This window comes from Talpa occidentalis, unplaced genomic scaffold, assembly GCF_014898055.3.
Source record: "Talpa occidentalis isolate TD23 unplaced genomic scaffold, MPIMG_talOcc4v2.1 talOcc4.4, whole genome shotgun sequence".
Lineage (NCBI taxonomy): Eukaryota > Metazoa > Chordata > Mammalia > Eulipotyphla > Talpidae > Talpa > Talpa occidentalis.
In genome coordinates this window covers 126087349-126105455 of record NW_023604295.1, presented here as the reverse complement: position 1 = coordinate 126105455, position 18107 = coordinate 126087349, and the positions used below count along the sequence as shown (strand labels likewise).

At 41.4% G+C, this 18107-nt stretch overlaps 1 protein-coding gene across 1 annotated transcript in view; it reads right to left on the bottom strand.

Moving 5' to 3' along the window:
- The window catches only part of TMEM108 (transmembrane protein 108), a 233458-nt gene extending 218614 nt beyond the window's left edge, over window positions 1–14844 (bottom strand). Inside the window, 2 exon segments of the mRNA XM_054701012.1 lie at window positions 6583–6701; window positions 14785–14844. The gene's annotated coding sequence lies outside the window, so the exon portion shown is untranslated.
- Between the last annotated feature and the right edge of the window lie 3263 nt (window positions 14845–18107).

The window sequence follows — 18107 nt, the reverse complement described above, 5'->3', positions numbered from 1 at the left end:
ATGCACTGGGTACAGTCAGAAGCGCGGGAGGGTGAGAGAATTCACCAGAGCCAGAGCGGGAGGCAGAGCAGGCAGAAGGACCGAAGTACACTGCTGAGGAGAGCAGCGGGCGGCAGGAGAGGTCTGCGCGCCATGTGGGACCCTCCTCCGGTGGCCGGGGAGCAGCCGGGGATCGAACTGACACTGCAGAGTCTGCGGGCAGCTTCACAACCCAGCGCTCAACCACTGCGCCACCGGGGAGGCCCCATATTAAAAAATCTTTTCCCTTTCAGTTAGTCTAGCAATTTCCTCACCATTATGCATTGGGAGACAGTATCAAAAGAACGGATTCAGGCTTTTTCATAATTGTCACTGAACATACAGGTTTTGAAAATAATCTTATTCTTTATGATACACATAACCCACAAAATATTGCTTATATTGGTTCCAGAAGTTAAGAACAAGTGCTAGAGAGGATGTGGAAGGAAAGGAACCCTATTAAGTTGTTGCTGGAATGTGAACTGGTGAAATCATTAGGGAAAGCTATTTAAAAACAGAAATACCATATGAAATGGCAATCCTACTCTCAGGCATATATCCACAGAATATGAAACCATCACCCAAAACCCCATTTGTTCTACAATATTTACAACAACATTATTTACAATTGCTAGGACATGGAGGCAGCCTAAATCTCCTTCAAGGATGAGTGGATCAAAAAGATGTGGTACATGCATACTGTCGAAAATTACACAGCCACAAGAAAGGATGAAATGCAGCTATTTTCAACAAAATGGAGGGAGTTTGAAAAAAAGTATATGCAGCAAAGCAAGTCAGAATGATAACAACAAATATGGATACTCATATAACAGACAAGTCAACACCGTAAAAACACTTTCAAAAACTACTAGCCTTCAACAAACATCCTGAGGGCTCTAAGACCAAGAGGGAGAGGCGAAGGGAAAGGTGCAGGAAGACACAATGAATGATGGCCTGAGTTAAAAAAAAGAACTCAGGATCCTTATACTGGAGAGGTCTCGTACTATCAGACTACCACTACTCCCTGCCAGACAAATTGCCAAGGCAACAGTCCTTACCGAAGCCCTGCTTCACTGAGTCCCCACTCCACAGCTGTTTGGACTAAGAAAGGGCATCGTACCCCCAAGTTGCCTGGTATAAGAGCTCTGACCAGTAGAATGGAGGTTACTGCAAACTATCATATTCCTTTTTCTTTTTGGTCCATATATACAGAGCACCAGTTAAGATGTGGGGATAAGGGAAATAGGAACAGGAGAAAATGAGGAGAGGACAAAATGGAAATGCTGAGCCATGTTAATGGCTGAGAACTAGAATACAGACTGACCAACCATTATTAGTGCAGACAGTCTGTCTCTATGAGGTCTGGCCTGCCTATGGGCCACTGGGATTCTGCCCATACTTGTCAGATGTCTGACATTCTGTTTTCTTTATTTTGTCATGTATCTTTTTTTAGGCCTTTCATCTCTTAGAGTAATTTGAAAAAGTTTTTGCTCTTGTAATCAAAGATGTTTTTATGAGTCCCACACAAGATGTCTACAAGTGTTTTCTCTTTACTAGCTGTAAAACAATGTCAGATCTCCCATTTGATAGCCTACACAGAAATTCACATTTCCGGGGCTACTTTGCCATTATTTGGAATCCCAAAGAAAGGAAATTGCAGGCAAATCCTACCTCCCTTGGACTGTTTTTAAAATGTCCTTGTTGCATTTTTCTACTTGTAGGCCACTGCCCCAGGCAGACCATAACAATTTATTCTCATGTAGACTGTAGACAGTTTCTCCTCAGTGAGTCAAGAATGAAATCCAGGATCCTATGGGAAGCTTAGTAGTTTCTCTACCCTCTTGTGGTGCTGAAAGTTTCTTTCCTCTATCATCGCCCCTCACTCCCTATCCCCATCTGGGCTGATTTCAAGGCTCAGGTCAAGTTTTACATTGGTAAAATATCACTTTTCTGGTCCCTATAAAAGAAAACTGCTCCCAAAGTAGATCCAGCACTGAGAAAAGGTCAGGTCAGACCAGAAATTAAAGAGTCAGCCCCTCAGAGTCCCTGTACCTTCTCCAACCCTACTTTTCCTTCATCACTACTCATCTCTCCAGCAGTCAGTGACTCTCAAATTCTCAATCACATTGTGGAAATGTGGGGCAGTGGGGACATGTTGGTTGACACAATGACCCGATCAGAGTAATCGGGGCATTCAATGACCAGGGATGCTAAATATCCTATAATGGACATGAAAGTTCTACATAATGATGAATCAGTCTATCAAAACGCTACCAATACTCCCTTGACAACACTCCCTCCAATATTTGGGGCAGACAAAAGCAGGAGATAAAGGCGAACTGAAGATAGGAGGGCAGTAAGAGAACAGGGAATGCGCCCCATCACAAGTGAATCAGCCTCCATCTTCTTCCTTGCCCTCACATCCAGCAATACTCTTTTTTTTTTTTTTTATTTTATAGAGGCATGTTTTATTTATTTATTTATTTATTTTGTTTGTTTTGTTTATACATGCACTGGGTACAGTCAGAAGCGCGGGAGGGTGAGAGAATTCACCAGAGCCAGAGCGGGGAGCAGAGCAGGCAGAAGGACCGAGGTACACTGCTGAGGGGAGCAGCGGGCGGCAGGAGAGGTCTGCGCGCCATATGGTACCCTCCTCCGGTGGCTGGGGAGCAGCCGGGGATCGAACCGGCGCCACAGTGGCTGCGGGCAGCTTCGCAACCCAGCGCTCAACCACTGCGCCACCGGGGAGGCCCCAGCAATACTCTTAACACATAAACTCCTTATTTTCATTCCCTTGACTACACAGGAAATTCTTGGGTTCAGTCAGATTTAAATTACATCTTTTAAAAATTTTGCCTTTATTCCCACATCTTTTTATTTGTTCTAATTAAGATAATTTGTGAGCAACTAATATTAGTAGCAGAAAAAATCAAGTGAAATTCTTCCATGTTGCTACAGGACTTAATAAATTTGTACTATTCATGTGCCTGTTGAAAAATTAGCTTTAAAGACTAATTTTTTTAGGGAGAACACCACAGAGGTTAAGGTTGTGAATTAATACCCTCTTATGAATCCCTTCATTGAGGCATGCAGGGTGTTGGAAGAAAAGTAGGTGAAAAGTCTCTTGCCACCTCTCCCCAGGTCTTTGTCAAGATCTAGGCAATATCAAAAGAGACCTCTTGTACAAACAAGTTTTACCACAGAGGGTCAGGGCATGGAGAAACCAAATGGAAAGAGACAGCTCAGAGTCTTGGATTAAAGGACAAATATTTTAAAGGCAGTGTGCCTGATTATGTCAGGAGATAGGCCCACGGCACTTTCTGTAACAGATGCTGAAGCAAGGTAAAATGTTCAGCAAGATACACTCACAGACTGAAAGGCTCCTGAGGATGGAGAAGTCCAAAACATAATTCTGTTTTAAATGAGCTGAGGTCTTGTTTTAACAAGCACAGATGTGGGTTTCCAACAAGTAGGATCCTTACAGAGTAAAGCAATGAGACTTCTGATGAGAGACATGTTCTGTCTGTATAGTCAGTCCAATATGGTAGCCCCCAACCACATGAAGGTGCTTGATATGTGGTTACCAAATTGGACAGAATTTCTAATTTTAATTAATTTAAATAAAAAGACATGTAGCTAGTGGCTACTGTATTGGACAATGGCTTAAACCACTGTTTGGGAAAAAGATCCAAGAAGTCATCACAAGAAAATCTTATACATCTTGTGATTGCTTGGAAAAATACTTTCTCAGTGTTCTCCCAACCACACACACTTAATGTCATATCAGAAACCATATTGGCCATGTGATTCTTAAACTTCATTGTCTATCAGAATCACTTGGAGGCCTTGCTAAAACAGATTATTAGGTCCATTCCCAGAGATTATGATTGTGAGGATGGTACATTTCAAACAAATACTCAGATGATTCTGACACTGAAGGCCCAGGACCACACTAACACTAGAACAAATGTCCGCATTTAAACACTATCAAAGTAGAGATTCTTTTGCTCGTCACCTTTCAGCTACACTGAAGTGGTCTTCTTGTATAAGGAATCCTTCCCAAATATTCATACAAACCTGACAAGACAGTTTAATCCCTGAACTGGCCCATCTTATGAGTCAAATTGAAGCTTTCTACTAAAATAATATAATTATTTAGGTGTAGATAAGGGTTATGGTCTTTTCCACCATTCCAACACAGAGTATTAGAAGAGAACCAAAAGAACATACCATATTAAAACATTTTATCACTCAAAGGGCATCTATTGAAATAACCTCTTTTCCATATTCCTGAAGAGAACAGAAAGGTAAAAGTTCTAGAATAAAAACAGATTTCTCCAAACATTTCTCTGGTCTTGCTTGTGTTATCTGCAAATCGATTTTAGGATCAGCAATACTTGGAGCAATATTTTTCTTTTGGTGGTTACGTTTGTTACAACGTTTGGTCTAATTAATTATAAATGAGTCACTTTAAGAGACTGTCCCACCAAAAGCAATTTCTGACTGCTCTTCTAAATAGCCTTTTTTTTCTGCCTTTTTCACTCTCCCTTTTACCTAAAACAAAAACAAATAAATCCTTCATCCAAAGTATCTTTGTAATGAAGCAGAATATGAAGCCTTCAAATAAAATCAGAATCCAGTACTGTTCATCATTTCCTACATGACTAAGGCTTTGCCTCCTCAAACTCCCAGAGTTCCTCAGTTACTGCCTTAACAAGGATTAAGAATGATCCCCGGTTCCCAGAAATTTGAGGAGAGGGCATTGTCTCTTAGCATTTACAGAGCCACAAGTAGTCACACACTACAGTGTATATTACTTCCTCAGGATACAGAGTTATTAATGCCGTGTCTATTTCACAGGGAGGGAAAGTGTATCAAAATGAGCTTAAATGATTAAAGTGGTTTCAGAGGAACTCAGAGGAAGATTAAATCAAGGGAAATCCCTACCCCACCCCACCCCACTCCCAAAGTACATCTGACCATGTCTGAAGACGTTTTTGATTGTCAATATTATTGGTGGAGGGGGGAAGGAGACAGGCATCTGGTGGGTAGAGGGGCCAGGGTACTGCTAAACATGTTACAAAATAAAAGACAACCCCACTGCTCAGAATATCAATAGTACAGAGGATGAGAAACTCCTGGTCCTCTGGTATCTCTAGCATAACTTTCCTTGGCCCCCAAATCAAAAGTTAAAGAATGACTCAACAATTTGAGATGGAAACAATTTCTGGCATGCTGTCATTTTTAATTATATAAAAATAAAAGATATGAGAGCTACAGGGGAAAAAATGAGGAAAGCTAGCAAAATTTGACTCCTTTCCTTTCCTGAGAAAAACCTAGCAAAGACCAGGTCTTTTCATGAGCAACCTTCAGGCTGAGCTACGGTCTGTGTCAGGCAACTGGCCTGGGCTCTTCGGTTGCTGAGGTGCCTTGAAGTTACCTCTTCTGTCCTTTGATTCTAAGCACACGCATCACTCCAGAGCAGTAATGATGTATGCTTATGGGAACCTCCAGAGATCTACAGCCCCTAATTGTCTATTTTCTTTTGTAAATTGTACTCATTAGTGAGCCACATGAGGTACCAAAGGACATCAGATTTCTGGGTGCCCTCTGTCTACTCTTGGGTAATGGGACATTATCTAACAACAGTTCCACAGTATTGAACCAAACTGCTTAAGACAACCCACCATTTAGTTTTTCAGAGCGTACCTTTTTATTTAACCTCCTGTTCCTCTTTTCTAGTCATCCTTAGAGCTGCACTAATTATAATTTTCTGTTCAAGGAGTCTGGTTTTTAAGCTCTAGAAGCTGGAGAGCTCAGAAAGTATGTGATGTCCTTTCTACTCCCTCAATTCCTGGACCCACCCACACTCTGAAAAGGTCATATCAAACAGTGAATTTCTCTTCCTGGTCTCAAAAGTCTTCAGAAAAAAAAAATCCAAAGCCAGCTTTGGTTACAATGCTTGCAATGCCCACATTCATTGCACTAGGGACTGAAAATAGATGAGGAGTGAAAAGACATGACTTCCACTGTCACTAAGTAAAATAAAATGGAACAGGTAGAACAGCATTCTTTGCTAGTGCTATTATGAACCAACCTGGGAATCAACAACTCTCTGGCAAACTGTTTCCCCACTGGAATAAAAAGTGACTAATGAAGAGAAGGTAAAGCAAAGTGATCCATGGAGGAAGAAGAAGATGATGAGAGAAGGAAATATGAGTGAGCAGAGTTAACAATAATGAGTTTATAAGAAAAAAGGCAAATAGCCCAGTTGTCTGCTCTAAAATATATTTCATGAAGGCCCAGACACTCCTCCCAGCTAAGTCATACCCCAAACTCACTGAAAATTCCTGTGTTGAGATACCTCTAAGCACAGATCCCATTCCACCATTCTGATCATAATTTTCTCTTCATAACTGTTGATTTGATTGGTTTTGAATTATTAAAGGTTTTGGGAAAAACCCTGCACTCACTCCAAGAGGATTGTGAAACAAGAAAGTTTATGACTTAGTTTATGACTTAGTAAAACCAGAAAAACAATGGCAGAGAATGCCTTTGCCTTACCCTGGAGGAAAGGGTATGAGAGCCTTCAAACGCACTTACATCCTCACGGCCCATCAGGTCTGCAGCTTTTCACCATTCACTCACTCCTGCATGTCTGCCCACGACTGATCAATCACCAGCTGCCAAAGATGAAAAACAGATGAAAGGATTAGGCCAAAGGATCCACAATGTCAAGTTCCATGCCACTGCTCAAGTGAATTTTGTTAGAGTAGGCTAAGTGCTAATATATAGACCTAATATATATGATGGCTGAAGTTCAATAAGTTTATTTCTGTTTCAGGTCAGTAAATGAAGTGGACCTCCCTGATGCCAGGCACCCTGTGTAAAAAAAGTACCGTCATAGGGCCTCCGCTAGTGGTGCAGGCGGTTGAGCGCTGCACTGTGAAGCTGTCCGCAGCCTCTGCAGTGCCGGTTCGATCCCGGCCTGCCAGCGAGGGTCCCACATGGCGAGTAGACCTCTCCTGTCTTGCCCGCTGCTCCCCTCAGCAGTGTATTTCTTCAGTCTGCCTGTTCTGCTCCCTGTTCTGTCTCTGGTGAATCCTCTCACCCTCCTGCGAATCTGCCCTGTACCCCGGTTCTTGTATAAATAAATAAATAAATAAATAAATCTTTTAAAAAAAAGTACCACCATCTTTAAAACAATTTCCAAGCTTACCCTAGGAATGCTTTCTATTCCAGCAGCTAAGAGCGTAATGCAGCATGGAGAAACCCATAGGGACATTCTCTTCCTTTCTGTTTTTTCCTTCAAGTGGATCACAACACTTTGCAGTTCCACTCACATTCTACTGGCTAGAATTTAGTCACACAATCACACCTCTGCCTGTGGGCTACTGGGTAGTTGTTAGTCTCTAACATACAAGCTGACTTTGGTCTAACCAAGAAGCCAGCATTAGGTTTAGAGTACAGAGGTCTGGGTAAGACACAGGCATAATAAGTTCAATAAGTTTTTTGAACTTAAGATACCTAACTGTGAACAACTCCAAGTCTTCTTTCCTGGTTTGCTTACCTATAAAATATTTCGCTTTCTTCATAGGGTCAAAGTGAGACTCCAAATGAGATAAAGCAGCACTTTTCAGACTTCTGAAGCCAAAAGTCTGCACATGCACAACATTTGGGCATCTTGATAAAATGCAGATTCCCATTCAAAAGGTAGGTCCTGGGTGAGGCCTGAGATCCTGCATTTCTAACAAGCTCCCAGATAACACCAATGCTGCTGTAGTCTGATCACAATTTTAAGTAGAACATAGAATTAGAGAATATTTATGTAAATCACAAAGTGATTTATAAATATAAAGAATTATCCTGGCATAAATTTTAACTGATTACAAATGAATTCCAGTTAGTCAACATTTTTAGGATATACTTAGTTTAGTTATAAGATAGGAGTTCATAGAGTCATAGGGTTTTGAAACTGCAAAGGATTTCAATCTCCATTGTTTTCTTACTTTCCATATAAGAAAACAAACTGAAAGAAGGTAATGATACTCCTAAAATCTCACAATAGCTCAGCAGTGTGCTGGGATTAGAATGCAGAAATATGACTTTTCTATGATAATATAAACTCAGTGGATAACTTGATGAAGAAGAAAGAGTAATTTTTACTTTTTTGCTAGAGCAAGAACAAACATATCTCTGGTCTATACACATTCACCGGCATGGGTCACCAAATTACCAGATGTGGCCACTTTGAAGCAGATGTAGTGATCTCCAAAGATATATCTCAAAATGTGACCTGAACACAAATTAACTTTTGTATACCTTCTAACAACAACAGTAAATTTTATTTTCAATGTATACATACTCTAAACCACCCCCACTTGGGGACAATTAGGAAAAACAGAACTTGTGGTTGCAAACAGAAAAGGGAAATAAAACAATTAGCCAAAGAGAAGCAGTGGTTTCTGTGGTAAACCCTAGGAACAATAAAGGAAACTCAAGCTTTTTTTAATCATTGATACATAAATTATTTTACATCTTTGAGATCATGGCAAATCTTAGGAACTTACAGTAAAACCTCAGAAATTAAAAGGCAGGAACAAAAACTCCAAGTTGGAAAGGTACTGACTATCTGGAAATCAAATTATATTTAGGGAAAAATAAGCCTCTTAGATATGCAAGTCATCTTCCATAGGCAACATGAATTTGAAAGTGTTTGGCTAATTGGTAGGAGTACTTACTGTAGGAAGAATGATAAATGGAAATCAATATTTGCATATTCTTATTAGTTTAAGATGGGTAAAACTATTTGCATCTCTTCAATTGGTTAGTAATTTTATTTTCATTTATTTATTTATTTTAAAGATTTTTATTTATTTACTTATACAAGCACTGGGTACAGTCAGAAGCGCGGGAGGGTGAGAGAATTCACCAGAGCCAGAGCAGGGAGCAGAGCAGGCAGAAGGACCGAAGTACACTGCTGAGGGGAGCAGCGGGTGGCAGGAGAGGTCTGCGCTCCATGTGGGTCCCTCCTCCGGTGGTCAGGGAGCAGCCGGGGATCGAATCGGTGCTGCAGAGGCCGCCGGCAGCTTCGCAACCCAGGGCTCAACCACTGTGTCACCAGGGAGGCCAGGTTAGTAATTTTAAAAAGGTAAATTTTTTTTTATTGTTATAAAAATTTAATTTCTACTTTCATACCTGTCATAATATTAGGAATAAAAATGAATAGCAAATTGAAATTTAGCAATAAGGATTTTGAAATTCATCTTAGTTACAAAATAATCATTGTTTTGATTTTTTTTTAAATAATAAATTTTATTTTTATATTCCCCATACAATTGCAACCCCCCCATTCTGACACCAATCCCTCCCCTCCCGCCCCCAAAAAGTGTCTCTGGTTCATAGTTTTTTGTTGATTTTGATTTTCACTTTCTTATAGTTATTCATTTTCCTGGTTCCTTATTTAAGTTTTCTAGATTCCTGCTATGAGTGAGACCATCGGGTATTTTTCTTTTTCTTTCTGGCTTATTTCGCTGAGCATGATCCCTTCCAGCGCCATCCATGTTGCTGCAAATTGCATGTGTTTATCTTTTTTGAATGCTGAGTAATATTCCATGGTATATATGTACATCTTCTTGATCCAGTCATCTATTTTTGGGCATTTGGGCTGTTTCCATAGCTTAGCTATTGTAAATAGTGCTGCTATAAACATAGGGGTGCAGGTGTTCTTTGGCAACAACAACAAAGAAAATAATCCAGTCAAAAAATGGGCAGAAGAGCTAAAAAGAAACTTCTCTGAAGAGGAAATGCAAATGGCCAACAGGCATATGAAAAAATGTTCAACATCACTTGTAATCAGGGAAATGCAAATCAAAACTACCATGAGATACCATCTCACACCAGTGAGAATGGCACATATTAAAAAAACTAGCAACAACAAATGTTGGCGAGGGTGTGGAGAAAAAGGAACTCTCCTGCACTGCTGGTGGGAGTGCAAACTGGTCCAACCACTATGGAGAGCTGTGTGGAGATTTCTTGACCTACTAAACATAGAGCTTCCATATGATCCAGCAATTCCACTCCTAGGTATTTACACAAAAATGTAAAATGTTTTAAGAATTTTGATTGATTTACTTTAGTACTCTATCCACCAACCCTCTTTTCCCCTTACTCTTATCTCTTAAGATTTCTCCCATTGTGGCAATTTTCTAGAATTTTTACTGTTTTGTGGTCCATTTTGTCAGTGTGTTGAAGCCTAAAGATGAACTTTTTAGCATAATGTATTAAATGTAGAAGATGAGCTATATAAGATCACAAAAGAAGCCAATTAGATGGAAATACTATTCTATTTACATAGTCCTCAGAGTCCACGGATCCACCTTGAGAACATCTGATTGGGGAATGACTTTTCCAATACACTGAAAGCTTTTTCTTATAGGACACAGTATACAAAAAAGGGTTTAAAACCCAAAGACATGTCATAAAATATCCTGGTCGGTATCAGTCAGTAAAGAAAAGAATAAGCTGTAAAGAGAAGCCTGTCCTTGAATATCTGCCCAAACTCAGTGCTATTCATGCTGTGGCTTCAAAATACTACATTAAGGAATTACTCAGAGTACTGTCTTGGCTCCAGCCCCATTGGCACAGGATTTCTGCATCCTGATGGCAAGTTAAAAAAAAAAAAAAATCAGCGTTAGAGAAGAAGACTGAGATGAGTCTGAGCCTGGGCACTAGTTCTCAGGCTACTAACTAGTTCTCTACCACAAACTAGCTTGGTCAAGTCACTCCATTCTGAATTGCAACCCTTGTCTATAAAAGAGAAGGCTAAGTTAAACCATCTCTAGGACTTCTTCCATCTCTGAATTATTAAGATTCTAAGACAATGTACAATTGTTTCTCTGGGAAGAAACATATTAGTGAGATGTCTTTTTTTTTTTTTTTTTTTTTTGAAAATGCCTTCTACACGAGACTTTTTCAGAGACATTAGAAATACCTCATGAAACTCATCTAATCATAGCATTTTAGACTTGGAAGGAATTTTAAGAGACGTGTGCCATCTCACCAATACCAGTGACCAGAAAACTGAGGTTCAGAAAGGCAAAGAGATCTGAGGTCACATGGCACTATGTTAATAGGCTGTTGGTCTTACTATCTTGCACCAGCAGGATTTTAGGATTCAGCATTTGTAGTAAAAACCAGCTCTTCAGTCCACTTGAAGAGAGATGGAAATAAACCTCAAATAAGCTGAGCTATAGAATGGAAACTGCACGAGGAAGCAGGTGGTGGGGTAATGATGCCCACAGGTAGCATTCTATACCCAGGGCAGGGTCAAAGCTGAGGCAACACCTATCTCCATCAAATTACCATGGCCACAAAATCCATCTCAAAGAATAGTTAGTATATAACAATGAACAATGAGTAGTTATTTCAAAAGAGGGGATTGAATGAACATCACTAATAAGGTGATAAAACCAAAGTTCAGCATTTGAGTTGTTAATATAATCTGAAAAGACAGCATTAACTAAGATAATCTAAAATTACTTGCGGGAATTTTCAAGTTTTAAAGGAATTTAAAGTTTTAAAGGATTTGGAATATCTTTTGACCGACTTTCTATACATAGCCCTGAGGTATAGTAACTACTTATGCCAGTGCTATTTTACTCTCACCACTATCTTTAGTGCATGTAGTTATTAGATATCAATTGGGTATAAAAGTCACATGTATATTTTCATAGTCCTGCCATGGGAGTTCTTTTAATGCAAAGAATTAGAAACTATGAAGTTAGTGGGAATTTTGATGAAGTCACAATTTCTACCTCATGTTCAATTAACTAACATGTATGACAAGTGCTTTTACAATCTGTACTACGTGCAGTGTGCCCTCTCCCTTCACCCTTGGGACACACACCAGCTAAATAATCATACCCGTTTCCTCAATCTCCACAACATTCATTACTACCTTATATAAACAGTCTGGCTTCTCTCTGAGAGTTGACAGACAGCCTTTCAAAATCTCTTAGAGTCTACACTCTGCTGGTCTGCCAGTTCCATAGTTCCTCACCTCCAGGAATTCCCAGGGACAGCAGTGCCATCTACTGGCAGAGAAGGCACAACTTTTTGTTTTTTCTGAATGCCTATGGGGGTGACATGAACCAAGGAGCTAAAAGAATGGCAGCCTAGATTTGTGTCCTTGTGATGATGCTCTTTTCTAGAGCATGTTACAGATATGACTGATGTTTACACCCTGATACGTGGAGCCTCCACAGGGGCCACCATTGCAAAAGGCAGGTCTCCAGGAAGCCATTCAAAGCTCAGCCAGGCTAACCAATGATGTTGCAGTTGTGCCTGTAAGTGCCTCCTCAAGGCTCCAAAGGCCAAGAGCAGAGCTTCACTGAATTAAACATTTTGTGGCTCTCCTTTTCCCTCCAGTGCTTCTGTATCAGATGCCTCTCACCCGTGTCCCCATCTGCAGCGATGTTATACAGCTCTCTCTTTACAGCACGAATCCTAAGGAAGATGCTCAAACCCTGCTCAACGTGAAGGCTCTTATATTTACACAATGTGACATAGATCCTGCTCAAAGGACACTACTGCTTAGGTATGCAGGTCGGACTCTAATCTCTCGTTTGCTCTCCATACCCCCTGGCCCAGGGGACAGAAATGACAGAAAGGAAATGATTTTGTTGTTGCTTTGAAAGCAGTACTAGTGGGCTTTTATTGAATCAGAAAATAAAACCTGGTCCTATAGGTCACTGAGGTACCTTCCTTCCCTCAAGATGAACTAAGCCTGCCAATCTTCCTGTTTTCCCTTGTGTAACCTAGTAAGTGCTTTCCAGCTTTTTCAAAACCTGTGCCTCTCTTCCACAGCTAAACAAACATCACACACCCTTAGTTTATATAACAAAACTGACCTCTTCCTCTCTAAACATAAAAGGATATACCTTTTCAAACTGTAACACCTACCCCATCCTCAGAATCCCTCTGCTTCTCAATCACATACCAGTTATAATGGGGGAAACAATCATTGGCAATTTTTTAAATTATTCCCACTAATTTGCTTTATGTTCCAATTTATTGGATGACAATCTATATTTCACTTTACTACGGTCATCTGTTATATTCCTAACAAGCTTCGTGGCAACTCTTCTTTTTCTTCAACTGCCTCAGAAAACCATCAAAAGTTAATTTGCATCAGCTGATAAATGTGAATTCTGACTCCCCCTCCCCCCAAACTTAAGTGTTACTCTTCAATTTGTTTAACTTGTCAACTAAATTCATTTCTTAGCAAGCATAGACATTTCGTAGGCATGAGGCACGTTTGAAAAATCAGATTGTTTCCTAAGGAAATAACTTTGCGCAGGAGAGATAAGAGTAATATCAATAAAAGGGCTTTGAAACATATCTCGCAGGAATCAGATTGTTGTTCATTGCACCAGAATAAGTTCTAAATAGATTCCAGTGAAACTCCAGAATACAGCAAAATCTTCCAAATGAGCGAGCTGAATCATTTCTTACTGAGTAGACCACCACATACATGCAACAAATTAACCAGTGGAAAACGAAGTGACTTAACATTTCATTTGAAGATGTACAGTATGCCCTTGTATTGCAGGACTGGAGAAATGAAGGAGAGAAAGGGAGAGGATGCCTTACACTCATTTACACACACAAGCCCCTTTTAAAGTAAGACTTAAAGGAGACACTCCCCCCACCCCCACTGCTTTTACAGCATCCAAACGGTCTTCTTTAAACATGCACTTTTCAAAGAATTAAGGGGGTCTGAATAGATGTAATTTAGACCTGGCCTTCCCTTCTCCCTACAACTCATTAACAGCAGAAAATCATTACTCGCTTGGGCACCCCAGAAAATTCTCAGTTAACAGAAATTACCATCCCCCTCTGCCCCCAAAACCCTATCTTCTTGAAGAAGAATCTCACTGTGACTGAAGATCTGGTCTGCAGTTCACTGCAGGCATTTCCCTCCTCGCAATTTACCAGTCCTCGCAATTTACCAGTCATCAATTTCACTGTAATTTCTTTTTGTGGCCTCTCTTTTAGACCTGCTCCACCAGTGCCCAACTGCTTCTTCATTTTTTTTTTTTTTTCTATCTCTTAACGAACCTCTGGATTCCTTCGACAGACCCAAAGCTTCCATCTCTCTCGGTGCAACTCCGGGGTGCGAGCAGGCGTGCAGGTGCAGAAAAGCCTGCAACCCGCACACCTGGGCACGCTCCCCAGGTCATGCCCCGCACCCCGCCCGCCGGGCTGCCCGGGGAATTCGGCTTCTCCCGCCTGGGTGGGATTAGTTCGAGCCCCACGGGCTTGGCCAAAGTGACACTACATTTTCCCCTTCGCTCTCCCATGACAGGTCCTACCGCATTAAACTCATCTCCTGCCCGGCCCCAGCCCACGTCCAGCGCCCGGGATGCCCCTGCCCGCCACCATCCCGACCCTTTACCTGAGGAGGCGGCCGACGCCAGCCTCCCCCGGGCGGGAGACAAAGGCGGAGGCGAGACGTCAAGGTGGGCAACTCCCCGCGGGCGGCCCCGTCGCCGCGGCGAGGAGGGCGGGGGGGCGCCTGAGGGCGCAGGAAGAGGGAAACCAAGGCACCGAGCAGGGGGACGGGGTCCCGCTCTGCAGCCTCCCCGAGGCGCGGCTCCCTGGGCCGGCCGACCCAGACCTCCCCGCCCCACCCAGCCATGCCCAGCCCGCCCGTCCGCCCCCGGCCGCGCCGAGGCCGGCAGGCGGTCCAGCCGCCGCGCTCACCTGAGGAGAAGCGCTCCCGCTCCCTCCGACGGCTCGGGAGAAAGCCCCGCCGCTCGCGCACGCGCTCTCGCGCTCTCTCGCCTTCGCGCCCCCGCGCGCGCCCCTACGACCGGGCTCTGGCCCGCCCCGGCCCTGTCCGTCAGCGTCCGCAAGAGCCAATCCCGTCGCGCGGGAATCTGGTCACGTGGTCGTGCCAGCCAATCAGTAAATTGCCCTCAGCAGCGCCCGCTCCGATGTCCCTGGGGGTTCGGTTGCTACCCAGCAGAAAGGGTGCGAGGTGGGCACAAAGGGCTGGATCTGTTTGCAGGCACTGATTGGTTCGGAGTGATTCATCAGTAGATCAATTTATAGCTCAAACTCTAAATGTGAATAGGAATCACTTGGGTATTCTGTTGAAAGATGGTAAAACCCAGTATCTGGAATGGGGAGTTGAGATTGTGCCTGTCTTGGTAAGCTCCAGATACTCCTGGTTGAAGAGCATGCTTTGAATAGCAAGATTTTAAGGGCAAATGTTAAAAAATGTTGGTTATGTAGTCCCTGTTTCATTTTCTCTGAAAGTTTTGCGACCTTTAGTTTCCTTTCTCAATAAAATGACTAAACATGGGGTATCTTGGTCTCCAAATTTGGGGACTGGCCGAAGAGAGGGTGTGTTTAATTCCCACATCACCCACCCTTAGCCCATGGGGCAGCAACCTGGGCCAACTCGGCATTGGCGTAGGAAAACTCTATGTGAACTGAATGCACCTCATAGAAAAAGCCAGGTCTCCGTTCATACTGAAGTATAAGGTGTATGTGGAAGAGTGTCACTGTGCTAGACTTGACCTAAGAAGCGATATAAGTAGTTTCTAGTTTTTGAAAATTTACAATCCAGCATATAACTTCACGTACAGCTCAGGAAGGAGCCAATAGGAAAAGCTTTCAGGAGCTAACAATGATTTAAGCATCGTAGACAATGCAGGTATGAGCCAGAGAGGTTATAAAATAACTTATGCTAGAGAACCTAAATTTTTCCAGACTTTTCTGCCAGTTATTGAAGAGGTCAGGGAGCCAAGTGACTCTGTCATCTCTTAAACGTGGCCTAAACCCAAGTATTTCCTGACTGACCAATAAGAACCTTTGCTGTTCAGCATCGTTAAGTGCTTATTACCCAATAGTATATCAAAGTGATAGGAAGTGTCACATGCTAACTTCTCCAGAACCTGCCTTCAGTTCTTCACCAGGTGGTATGATGCTGTTTCAAGCAGTTTTCTCTTACCATTCATTGTGATCAAACTATCATTTAGAGAAATTGTCACCCTTGTTAGCTTGTCTTGGTCCTCTCTGGCTTAGCTCCAGAAATGAAGTCCTCTAAGTTACCTCAGGCATTGTTCATCACAGTGTCTTCATCAGAAATGAGATAGCACAAAATAGAGTTTTAGGGAATGCTTTGAATCTAGCACAATAATGGATCGGACTATAGCAGGAATAAAGAATGTCTAATAAAGAAAAATATGTCTGAAAGCCTCAAGAAAGTTTGCCATCATTAAACCAGTGGTTTTCAAATTTAGCTGCATCATAAAACTTTCAAGGAAATAGATTTTTGGACCCTGTGCCTAGAGTTTCTGATTGGGGTAAAGAATGGAACAAAATCAACTACCAGTGTTAAAAGTTGCACAGCTGAATGGTATCCAGCCATGCCTGCTTAAGGTGCTAGATGAAAAGACTATTCTTTAACAAGAAAAGATCAACTCTGAGACAAAAAAGATATAGACTCTAAAAACAGTAGAACGTTTCCACATAATGTGTGAGAATAGATTTTTTTAAAGGAAAAGGCAAAATAATTTATAGGTAATAAGTACCATAAATTAAATTGAGGTAACATTGGTTTATAAGACTATACATGATTAGAGGTATATGTTCACACCTCTTCAGCTATATGATACTACACCATACCCACCACCAAGACTCCCATAGTCCTCCTAGCTAACCTTCCCCCGGCTCCATGGTAACATCAATTCTACTGCACAGATTTCTAGGGTTTGTTTTGGTTTGGTTTTATCTGGCTTTACTTTGTTTATTTACATTGCACATAAAAATGAGATCATCCAATATTTGTTTTTCTGCTGACCATTTTTCCCGTAGCATAATCCCCTCCAGTTCCATTCATGTTATTGCAAAAGGCAAGAGTTTGTCATTTTTTTCTTTATATTTTTTGTGTAGATAACATCGGTTTACAATACTGCATTGGTTCATCTTTTTTATGCCTGCATATTGTTCCAATATGTATATATATATATATATATATATCCCATCTTCTTAATATACTCAATGTCATTGGACAATTTGGTTGTTCCCCTAAGTTGGCTATTGTAAATAGGGCTACAGTGAACATAGGAGTGCATTTATCCTTTTAAATTAGTGTTTTGCATTCTTTGGGTAGATAACTAGGAGTTGAATTATTGGATCATATGGTAGATATTATTTTTAATATTTGGGGAACCTCATAGAGGTTGGACCTGTTATAGTCCCACCAACAATTTACAAGGGTTCTGTTTCTCCACACCCTTGCCAACTCAGTGGAACAAATTGAAAACCCAGATCCACAATTAGATTTAATTCCAATTGACAGCTAAATATTTCAAAAAGAACCCATTACTTTTAGTTAACCCTGCCAAACATTCTGTTCTCTCTTGGTGATAGGTTCGCTTGTTTTATGCCCTTATTAACTGAAAAAGCAAATTTCCATTTGAGCTTTACTTCAAGTTATTCTCTGAGGCTTTTTCCCAAAGTGTACATCAGAATTACCTGGGATACTTGTTAAAAAGCCCACTCCAGAACCTCCTCTTATCTCTCTCATATAACAATTTAAAAATCCAAGTTGTATCTCCTAATGCAGAACATCTACATTACAGGCAAACTCTATTACTTCAGTTTGTCACGCTAGCTAAATAAAGGTGAACCTATTTATTTATTTATTTTTTAAGATTTATTTATTCATGCATATAAGAACCAGGATACAGGCCAGATGTACTGGAAGGTGAGAGGATTCACCAGAAACAGAATGGGGAACAGAACAGGTAGACTGAATGAAATACACTGCTGAGGGGAGCAGTGGGCGAGACCGGAGAGGTCTGCTGTGACATGTGGGTATCTCTGTGGCTGGCTGGGATCAAACCTGCACTGCAGAGGCTGTGGACAACTTCATAGCACTGTGCTCAACCGCCTGCTCCACCAGGGAGGCCCTGAACCTATTTTAAAGAACTCCAAGAGTCTCTCAATTTTCTTTATGGGGTTCTTGCCAAATTCTTTTATTTTTTGAAATAAAGTGATTGCTGATTGGATCT